The 8,004-nt window shown below is 38.5% G+C and overlaps 1 long non-coding RNA gene across 1 annotated transcript in view; it reads left to right on the forward strand.

Annotated features, from left to right (window-relative positions):
• LOC144454964 (uncharacterized) overlaps positions 1-4,943 on the forward strand; it is a 79,453-nt gene extending 74,510 nt beyond the window's left edge. Inside the window, exon 2 of the long non-coding RNA XR_013483526.1 lies at positions 4,605-4,943. This is a non-coding gene — a long non-coding RNA (uncharacterized LOC144454964). The remainder of the gene's footprint in view (positions 1-4,604) is intronic.
• Positions 4,944-8,004: the final 3,061 nt, after the last annotated feature.

An 8,004-nucleotide genomic window follows, 5' to 3' on the forward strand; every position in this document is an offset into this window, starting at 1 on the left:
TGATAATTTGGAGTTCTTTCTTTGTAAACTGCCTGTTCATAACCCTTGACCTTTTGTTAATAAGAGAGTGGCTCATTCTTACAAATTAGAATCTGTTCCTTATCTATGTCTTAGAAAGGAGACCTTTGTCAGAGAAACTTGCTGCAAAGATATTTTTTCCCAGTTAACTATTTTCTAATCTTAGCAGTGTTGGTTTTGTTTCTACAAAACTTTTAAGTTTTATGTAATAAATTGCTCATTTTATCTTCTTGATCTCTCTATTCTTTTTTTTTTTGTCATGAACTCTTCCCCTAGACATAGATAGGACATTTATTTATAAGAAAGATCATTTTATCTTTCTTTTTCAGGTGTTTCCCTTAAATGAAGATATTTATTTGCACTTTTTTCCCCTTTATTGAGCTAAAATTTTATCTCAGCACACAACATTTTATTGCTCTCCATTACCCATAGAAGTAATTCAGAGAAAAAGTAATAAAACTGCAGCTTCCTTCATAGCAAAACCTCCCCAAACTGACCATTAATAATCAAAATTGGAAAGACTAAGTGATAGTCTTAATTTTTCCTTTTCTGGGAACATATTTTGAAGTATGTTCTAGTGTCCGGGCCTAGTAGGCAATGAAACTACATTGACTATTCCTAAGCTGACTAGTAAATGCCAAAAATTAATTTTTATTTGCCATTTTTCCTGTGCCAAGACATAATTAATGCACCCTTTTGTATGCTTTGTTGCTGGTTCAAGCTATTGAGGTGACTTTGTTCACACTTAAGCTTCTTGTGGTGTAATAGTTTCTAAAAGATGGCCAAGAATATGAGAAATTGAACATTTCGATGAAAATTGAAAATCCCCGTGGGCGTTTGTGTTCCAGTAGAAATGATTGCCTTTTCTTCATCTTTCCATCCCACCTTAGGAGGTATTTGGCAGTTTTGCAAGTCCCTCCAATGTATATTTTAACAGTAGTTAGGCCTATTTGAATTCCCTCTTTTCCCCATGCTACTTGACCTTTTCAGAATAACCATATACAGAATGAAATTGGTCCAAGATGAAATGTAAAATGTGTTCACACTTGGTTATACATTATAATGACTCCTGTTGCCCCAGAAGCCTGGGGGAAGGTTTAGCTAAAATATCTATAGAGGATGGAGGTAGAACTGGAAACTCCCTTTATAAACAGCTGCATGCCTCACTTCAAAAGGAAAACAGGGAAAAGGGATGGGTGCCTTAAAGATGTTAGAAGAAGTTGCCAGGTGCAGTATTTTTAGTTTGAACTGAAGATTCAACATGTCATTTTCACCTTGAAAAGACAAGTGGGCTCTTCAAGTGAAGAAAATGGTGCTCTTGTTTTCATACCTTTTCTCATATGTCAATAGAAACTCAGATGAACAGCTCTGTGAAGAAGTAGCCAAATCACCAATAAGACAAAACACAGCATTGTGTATGGGTCTCAATAATGTGTACTATGATGATGTGCATTTCTGGCGTCCATGCAGAACTAACTTTGCTTCAGCTGAGGAATATATTTTCCCTCTTTCAAGCTTGCTTACCTCCCATATGTTTTTAAAATTTCCTTCCCTGGTTTGCTTTGGCCTGGGAAAGAGGCTATCACTTGTCTGCTCTCTATGTATGTTGGAGAGTACAAGTTGACAGCTGTGTTTCCCTCCCTATGCAATGCTAACTACTCTGAGGTCAAACATAGCACAGGGCCACGTTGTGCTTAGCCTCTTTGCCTATTCCATTAGGCCTCAGCATAATGGTAGCACTTATCCCCAGGTAGTAGATAAAGAGTTGTATTCTCTGCCCCAGTGATACTCTGTGTTGTAATGATTGGAGGACCATAAAATGGCTTTTAACAGGCTCTTAGTGCCATGTAACTTTGACATTGTGCTGTCCCCATAATCACCAAAGTCTCTCTCTGAAACATCCACATTTTCCCAATCTCGCCTTCCACTCCACAGGTACAACTCCTCACAGTTTGGATGAAGACCTCAAAAAAGTCAAAATTGTGAAAAGAAAAAAAAAGATCCACTCAATAAACATTTGTAAAGCATTGACTGTGTACAAGGCACTATGCTAGGTTCAGGGAATACAAAAACAAAAAAGAGAATTTTCTCTGCCATCATAAAGCTTGCATCCAGATAATATTTCTAGATATTATATTATTGAGCTTTTTTGTGCTTTCTTAAACTATCCTTAATTGTACAGGTACTCACATTCATCACCTGATAAGTAGTCAAAAGATGTTAATAGTCAGTTATCAAAGGAAGAAATATGCTTTCAGTAGCTATATGAAAAATACTCCAAATCACTATTAATTAGGTAAATTCAAATTAAAGAAACTCTGAAATTAGTTCAAAGATTATGCATAGCTTAGTGACTTTTAGGATATAGTTCCAAATTAGTTTTCAAAATGGGTGGACAAATTCACAGCTCCAGCAATATGACATAATGTGCCTGTTTTCCTACAGTCCCTCCTACATTTGCCATTTTCTTCTTTTGTCATCTTTGCCAGTCGAATTGGTGTTGAGGTAGCCAAAAAAGATCTAAGAAAAACAAATTAAAAAATAAAAAATAAAATAAAAAAAGATCAAAGAAATAAGAAAAGGACCCATATATACAAAACATTTTATAATATGTTATTTTTTGTAGTAACAAAAAAACCCTGGAAACTAAGGTGGTGCTCATCAATTGAGAAATGGATAAACAAATCATGGTGTATGAATGTCATATAATACTATTGTGCCATGAACCATGGCACATTCTCTTTCAGAGAAACCTGGGAAGAGTTTGAAAGACTTAAGAGCTCTTATCATTGGTGAAAAATGTTACCTATCTCCTGACAGAGAGGTGATCAATTCAAGATGCAGAATGAGAACTACCTCTTTGTATTTGGCCAATGTCAGAATTTCTTTTGCTTCATATTTGTTAAAAGGGTTTCCTCTTTTTTTTTTCAAATGGGAGAATGAGACTGAGAGAAAATGAATATTTGACAATTGAAAAAATCTATTTTAAAAATTGTGCAAATGCCTATTAATATACTAAATGTTTTTGTCTGACAACCAGCCTAGCTAAGACTAGAGATGTATCATTACAAGTTTGTTCACAAATTATGGCTTTTTCATTCACAACAACTCTGACAACTGTAACTTAGATAGGAGAACTGAAACTTTGCCCCAGGATTCTGCAATATAGAAGGCACTTTGACAAATATGTGTAGTCCTCAAGCAGCATAGAAGCAACTGAGCTAATACTTAGTTAGCAAGAAAAATTGGTTAAATGGAATTTACAAATACATGCTTCCTCTTTCTTCCCTCTGCCACTGTACTCTAGTCTGGCCCTGCTTCCTCCCTAGACAATAGTCTCCCCACGAGCTTTCTTACTATATCTGAGGCCATAAAAGCCAACTCATTTCCCTTTTTAATTTGTCATAAAAAATGAATCTGCTGGAATGTTTTGTGCTACTTGCCTCCAGATATATATTGTACCTCTGGCCTCAAGTGCAAAAAAATGGCTCATTTTGGTTCTTGTAACTCTCAAAGACCATCTACTAAGTTGTAGAAGGATTAGGATCTGCATTGATGGTGGAAGGACACATTGATAAAATGACAGATTCCTGAAATATTAGAAGCCCAGTGGAAAAAAAGGTCTAGCTTTGGAGTCAGAAGACCTGGGGTTGCATTTTGGCTCTGCCACATATTACCCCTATGACAGTGGGCAAATCATTTAAGCTCTCTGTCTCAGTTTCCTCATTTGTAAAAGGAGGGAATTAGACTATATGATCTCCCAAGTCTCTTCTAGTTCCAAATATTTGCGCTTAAAGTAAGTAAAGATAACATACTCCTGCTTATTGGACTTTGTTTAATTTTGAGATAGAGATTACATAATAAATATAGAAAGAATACAAACTACTTATTCTGATTTAATTGAGAGCCTGTGTTTTGGCTGTTCCATGTAGAAATTAACTTGTGGGAATGCTTGAGAACAAAAATTTGGCCATATTTTCAAAAGAATTTATCCTCAGTTCCATAAGCCTTGTTTCCTCTCACCTCTGTATCCTCACAGACCTGAATTTAAATTGTGGAGATTATTAAAGGACTTTGCTCTCTGGCCATTTCACCAGCCTTCAGGCATTAGAAGACATACCCCCTTCATGCCCAGACCTCCCACCCTGAGAACCCACGGTGCTGATTGATGGTTATTCCGTTTACTCACTACATCTAGGGATGGCTCCATCCATACTGCATTTGACTCCCCATCCATCTAACCAGCCTCCGTGTTTTCATGCATATAATGACCATCTGCCCCCTGCGACTCCTTTCTTTCCAGTTCTGTCCTTGTCCCTAAAAAGCATATCTCAGTCTACTCCCTGATGGTTCCCTTCACCATCCCTGTAACTTTCTAAACCACAGTTTTTCCCCTGGGTTACTGTTTCATTATCTGTATTGTCTCTACCCATTACAATGTAAGCTCCTGAAGACAGGGGCATTGCTTTTGTTTTTGTATCTTCAGTGCATAGAACATTGTGTGGCATGTAGTAAGCATTTAATAAATGCTTTTTCATTCATTCATTCATTCATTCATTCATTCACCTATCTTGTCTTGCTTGCAGCTATCCAGTTGGAAAAATGGACACTTCTGAAGTTAATTCAAGCCTAGCTATCTAGTTAAACTCCAAGGGCCTGCTAATGGAGCCAAAGGTCACACTGCTGGTAAATGTCTCAGGTAGGATTGGATCTCAGGTTTACCTGACTCTAAGTCTACTGTCCTCTTCACAGTGCCATGCTGCCTTGAATGTGAGGAAGACTGAACAGATAGATTCTCATGGGCTAACCAACAACCCCCAAAACCAACAAGCAAATAAAAATGCTTGCATGTGAATTATGCTGTCACATTTTAATGATTAATGCTGTGGAAGTTGTCTAAAGTAAAGAACAGATATTTCTGTGTATTTTTCAGTGTGTTTTGAAGGCAAATCAAATACAAGATACATTGCTAATTTGATTCATGTTTTTAAATCCTTAAGAAAACCGACTGCCACAAATTTCCAAAATCACTTGGCTCTAGCAAGCATTACTTAAAAACCTAGGTTTGAAATTAGATTAAGATGAGAAAAGGATAGAGACTAGACCTATTATTCAATAATAGGGAACTCCTAGATAGAAAAACTGCCTCTACCAATACAGGTTGGCAGTCCTCTCCAATTGATAGTCCTAGAGATTATCCTAGAGTACTCATGATTTGCCCATGGTCACATAGCCAGGATGTGTCCAAAGTGACTTGAACTCAGATCTTTCTGGCTTAGAGGCCAACCCTCTATCCACTATGTATGTTACCTTCTACAGAAAATGCTTACCTTGCTTATATAGGAAAAAGCCCCATTTATAATTTACATTAAAAAACTGACTGTAAAGGGCATTATTTTAACTTTGAAGGCATGAAGAGATTGAAAGAAGCCCCCTATCCCAGCCCACTTCTCCCCTTCAACTTTCACCTGCAGCACATATGTAAGCGCACATTTAATTTTATGTTTGGACAATGTTTATATTGGTTTAGTTGGATATCCTTCTAGATTTTCTTTGTGTTTTCATACTATCCCACTCTTCAAATAAATAAATGGAATGTCACCAGTGAACTCAAGTGATGTAATACTACTGTTGTGTATTCCTGGTCAAGTCTGTTTAGAGATGTATTTAGCAATATTGCTATAGAAAGAAGGCATTTTCTGATGTAATATATTGAAATAGGGTAGGAGGAGTGTCATCACTTGGCAGGTAGCCTCAGGCAAGCCTTCTGCCTGTTGAGGCCTGTGTACTAAACTTATCTGCCATTTAAGAGGGAAAAGTCTCTGAATTATCGGCATCTCACTTGGCCTGGACAGGGGACACCACAAGATGAAATCTATGTTTTTAAAGGACATCTTTGTAAACTTTATTGGTTGTGAATTCTCAGGAACATCAAGATTAAAGAGAACGAGGTCCTACCTTAAACCATTGCTTTGCCATTTGGTTTTTGAGTCCATAAGTCAGCAAGAACACATATTTTGGATGACCCTCATACTATGGTAAAGGTTTACCAAGCAACATAGAGAACACTGTTTCTAAATAAAAGGTTTGATTTCCATGCCTGTTCTTTTAGTTCCTGTAAATTGAAAAGAGTGTCAATCTGTGCTCCAAAAATTATTTTCTTGTGCCTGCATGCACATTTCATTTGCCACCCAGCATCACTCCTTTTGACTTTACCATCATACCCCAGGTAGCTCATTATCCTGCAAGATCATTTCAACCCTGGAACTCACACGTCCTCAGTTCCCCCTGTCCTAGGGCCCCTCCCTCTGATTAGAGAGTGTTGAACCCCCTTCCTGAACCTCCATTTATGGAGAGGGCTCAGGCCAGCCATTTCTTCATTTCCTACTATATGTTCCTTTGGCCCTTGCTGCCAGGCCCTGCCCTGGCAATTAAAAGAATTGCCCCAGTTCTCTGCATTTGATCTTTCTTTGTCCTGGTAGAGAAGTGACTCATTGAGATTGTATTTAATTCTAGTTTCATATAATTAGACTAGAGAATCCTAGAATTTCCTTTGCCTGGAATCACTGGCCTATGACATCAAGGATGTCATTTGGGAATTTTGTATAACAGCTTTGTGAACAATACGCTTGTGTATAACCCAGGCTCTCTGAATATGCCCAGTTCTAAAGTGGATCTCTGCTACATCTCCTACTACGTGGGTGGGGATAGCCTCCTTTGACTGATTTCTTACTTCTTTAAAACTGACTAGATTGAGCCAGTGAGAGGGGAAAGACTGTCCTCCTACATATATCTCTTTTACCCCAGTTCCCAAAAATGGGCCTGGGGATGTTTGCTTCTTTTCTGTCTTGTTTGTCCTTCTCAGTTTTAGGTATTAGAGGTGATCACCATTAGACTGGAAGTTCAAGTTTCAGGCATCTTGGTTTCTCAGAGTTTCCATGCCCAGCTGGCTGCTGCACCACCCTGTCTGCAACCCTGGCTCCAAGTTTGCCATGTAAGAGTGGAAGTGGCTCAGTCCCACCAGTTTTAAAGACATAGACAGCCAAAGAAAGGAAGATACCCATACTCACATGGTAGCGGATGCAGCAGGGCTCCATGTTAGAAGTGAACATACTCAGAGAACCTAAGCTACGTTAGAGTTCATAATCACACAACAAAACCATAGCAGCTGCCCTGTGGCCAGTGTATGCTTGAGCTTGGTACATAACTAATAGCTCTAAGATTGGGCACTTGAGGATTTGCCGCAGAGTGCTAATGGTTAGAGAGCTTGACTATTTTCTACTCCTTCAGTTGACAGAAACAAGTGAACTTAAATACCTAGTTAGCTAGAATAATTAGTTTAAAGATAAAGTTACCAAAAGACACACTCGTCTTCCCAGCAACCACAACCCAGGGAAGCTTGTCCCTTATTTGGTCTGCCTTGCTCCATCTTCCAGAATTTATCTTCCTCTGGAACAGCAGTTTCACATTGTCCTGAAGTCTCTGCAGGGGGGTGGGGGAGGGTGGGGGATGGGAGGATGGGATGTCCCTGTTCTGTTATCTTCCTCTTCCTGACAAGACAGGATCTCTCTCATAAAGCCTTATGTGCTGAAATCCAGTGCTTCTAACTCATCAACATTTCTCCCCAACTATTTGCCCCCCCAAAATATTTTGTCCCCAAGGAGCAAGAATTTGTTGTTATGGTTCCAAAGAGCAACGATGCTGTTTAGTAAAAGAAACCACTGCAGATATGCCAATGTACTTTAGTGATCAAAGGGTTTCATGTCCTCCCTTGTCTTCTTTTTTTGATATTTGGCCTTCAAATTCTAAGTAGGCACAAACAATTTGTAGAATTTTTTTATATTTTCTGCCTGTACTCTGTAGATATCTCAGTGTGATCACTTCTCTTTATTACATCTGCCATAGGTATGCACAGAGCATGAGGTTCCTCTATAGGCAAGAGCTGGCACACCTGACCCATGCTCTATGCATACCTGTGATGTCTGC

Source organism: Phascolarctos cinereus, unplaced genomic scaffold (assembly GCF_003287225.1).
Source record: "Phascolarctos cinereus isolate Bilbo 61053 unplaced genomic scaffold, phaCin_HiC Scaffold_8;HRSCAF=390, whole genome shotgun sequence".
NCBI lineage: Eukaryota > Metazoa > Chordata > Mammalia > Diprotodontia > Phascolarctidae > Phascolarctos > Phascolarctos cinereus.